We start from the raw sequence: 3176 nt of genomic DNA, 5'->3' as shown, positions 1-3176 counted from the left end.
TTACGCAGATTTCGGGATAATTAGAGATTATTAGAGATATTGTCTAGAAACTATAAAAATAGGTATACTAATGACATTCTTTCCTTCAAGATACAATAATGAAGCATTTATTCTTTTCCCGTAGAGAAATAATAACAAGTATAATGAAAAACTTTCAGCAAGAAATGACTCTCGAACAACATTCGAAAGCTATAAAGGTGACGAGTGTTTTTCATTCGACTTGAGTCGTTTTTCAGTGTGCTATCGAGTTTCCATAATGCCAAAACATCTCGTTATTCTTGTACCTCCTCGAGCATACTCGAACGATGAGTCGTTTTCGAGATCGAATCGAAAGCCGTAATGCCAAACATGTTCGACTCGATAGAATTACGTTCGAATCGAGATGCGCAATGCCACCCCAGTTTCAGAGTAGCCTCTGTACCACCGGGGACTAGTCGAGTAGGTAGGTCGTCACGAATGCCGGGGAATATCGAGGTAGATTGCGAGAACATTGAGAGCTAAATGGGTTAAAAAGATGCGATGCTGAATGACACCATCAAAATACCTACACAGAAAAAACAAAAATTGTTTTAATGAAAATTTCATACTTTATATTTGAAAGTTGTTCTGTTTTGATCAAAATAAAAGTTTTTTTCTCATTTTGAAATCGTTATTTTTAATTTAAAAGTTTGAAACTCCTGTTCGGAGTATAAATTTGAAAGTATCTTCTTTCAGTGTGAAAATTATAGACCTGTCAAACTTCTAAAACAGATACGATCAAGTGTGTGCGTGTGGAATGGAAGAAAAGCGAAACAATAAAAACAAATTCTCAAACTGGAGTGCTGAAATTTTAATCGTTTTAATGCTGTGCTGAATATTTTTCTGATTGATAGAGAACACTTAAGTTAGGTAAAAAAAAGTCCGATATAAATCGGTATAGTGATAATTTCTGGAAATACCAATGTTATAATACTACTAATTATTCCTTTGTAAACAGCCGAAATGAAAGCGATGACATATCCTGGTCTGTCGTCAACGCTGAGGTCAAAACTAGTTTTTTTCCTAATGGATATCTGCTGCAGGCAATGGGCAGTGAAAGGTAAGTTTTATTTAAATAAATAATCGAAGTTGCTGTAAACCAATAGTGAAATGTTTTCCATTAATATTGACAGAGAGGTCCATCATGATTTCCTCCACGTAACTTCGAGTACAGTCTCAACAGAAGGCGAAGCAGTAGACTGTTTTGTTCGAGAATTTGATGCCTGTTGGCTTCAAGGAAGATCATAGCCATTGGCATCTGAAGGGACCCGATTTGTATCACATGGTAGGCATGTTCCTGAAAACCATGCATTGGATAGTAAGTATCTACACATTCATCAAATACATTTGCTTCCAGTTTTTCCTTTTTCCCCGACAAATTAATGATTTATGACTTTTTAATTTGTATTCGTGTGATTTGTTTCAGCGAAATTTGTGTTATATTCCTGACCACCAATAAATGGAGTTAAGCGGATCAATATGGATCGGGAGATCTATCATGACAACCTCAAGGATGAAAGCTCTCGTGGTAACAACGGGTCGGGTCGACAGTACATATAAAAATTTTGACTAATAAAATAAATTCATGGTTGCAAATTCATTCTTGATTTTACTGGTCTGAAAAAGGAAAGAAATTGTCATTTTAAACAATAATAAATATACTTTTAGTTTTTGTAGCGTACCTTTTCCGATTTGACAGTTCTACAATTCATAAAGAAAGTTTAAACTTTTAAAAGTTTAGTTTCAGTGTGGCTTTAGGTTACTTCTAAAAACAAAAGTTGTTGAACTTTTATTTTGATTTTTCGCAACTCTCTACGGAAAAGAACCAACGAAACTTTTTATTTTACCCAATGGATTTTTTAATTCAACCAATGGTATTTCTTTGTGTGTAAAGGGCTTAAGGCTCTGGATTACTAACAGAAACAAGGGACCCTTCAATGCCCAAAATTACAGTGGAGCCCAAGGAGGGTTTAGTGGGTAGGACCGGTCACTACTGTAGAATTCAAACATTATGCCACTACGTCACTATGTAAAACCCCAGATTAATCCATCCAGTGGTGATGATACCTTTCTCACTCATTATAAAATGTATCGAGAAAAGTTCATTAGAGAGGTCAAAACAGTAGGTACTATATTTTTTTTAAATTTATGACTTGAAATGTGATTGAAAATGTACATAAGGTGCAAGTTTTTTATTGTCATATAGACATCTAAAACGGGCTCGGTGGTCTAGTGGCTATCGCTTCTGCCAAGCAGAAGGTCGTGGGTTCAATCCCAGGCTCGTCCCTTTCATATTTTGTATTTCTATCTTAGCTATTTCTGTATTGCACATTCTACCAAAACGATTCCTGCTGTTATAAACTTCCACATAATCCCAAAACCTCCCGTGGCACCTATGAGAGGTCGTAGAGTTCTCTGCATCTTTCTTAAGTGGGTGTCCAACTAACCATCGGTCCCCTTCCTCAGCATTCGCGAGGACGTGGCCAGAACAAATCTTGACTATTGGAGGGTGCATTGCTTCCATCTAAGATATAGTGATCAGTCCTAAATGATTATCTGTGGTTCAGACCGCATCGTGCTTTCGTGCTGTACGGTTCTTTTCTCTCTTTGCTGAAGGAAGTTTTTAATACTACCCGAAGCTATTTTAATTTCCACGGTGCTTTTCATCGCTATTTGTATACTGATCCCGTTACGATCTTTGCTAGGACCCATGCCTTCGTTTTACGTTGGACCCGTTTCCCCGAATGCATCCAAAACTCAGCTTATAATTTTCCCACATAAGCCGAGAGCTTCTTATTTGAAACCTTCTAGCAGACATATTGTCACTATGACTGGGGTTCCAATTAATTGGTCTAGCGAAGCCAAATATTTAGGACTTCTGCTGGACCAAAAATTAACTTTTAAAAATCACATTGAAGGCCTTCAAGCCAAATGTAACAAATATATTAAGCGTCTATATCCACTTATAAACAGAAAATCAAAACTTTGTCTTAAGAACAAACTTTTGATTTACAAACAAATTTTTAGACCTGCCATGTTGTAGGGGTAACGGCTCAAACCTTGGCCCATTATGCTACGGTTGAGCACATTTATCGTTATAAATCTTCATATATTGCATTTCCAACCAGAATTATTCCACTAGCCGGCTTGCTTACATT

At 36.6% G+C, this 3176-nt stretch overlaps 1 long non-coding RNA gene across 1 annotated transcript; it reads left to right on the top strand.

Annotated features, from left to right (window-relative positions):
- The first annotated feature begins 758 nt into the window (after positions 1 to 758).
- On the top strand, positions 759 to 1618 carry LOC134217897 (uncharacterized). The gene is made up of 4 exons (XR_009981180.1): positions 759 to 888; positions 977 to 1078; positions 1152 to 1336; positions 1445 to 1618. It is a non-coding gene; the product is annotated as an uncharacterized LOC134217897 (long non-coding RNA).
- Positions 1619 to 3176: the final 1558 nt, after the last annotated feature.

Source organism: Armigeres subalbatus, chromosome 2, assembly GCF_024139115.2.
Source record: "Armigeres subalbatus isolate Guangzhou_Male chromosome 2, GZ_Asu_2, whole genome shotgun sequence".
In the NCBI taxonomy this organism is placed as follows: domain Eukaryota; kingdom Metazoa; phylum Arthropoda; class Insecta; order Diptera; family Culicidae; genus Armigeres; species Armigeres subalbatus.
Note: the sequence above shows the minus strand (reverse complement) of the source record. Positions and strands in the feature narration are given on the sequence as shown.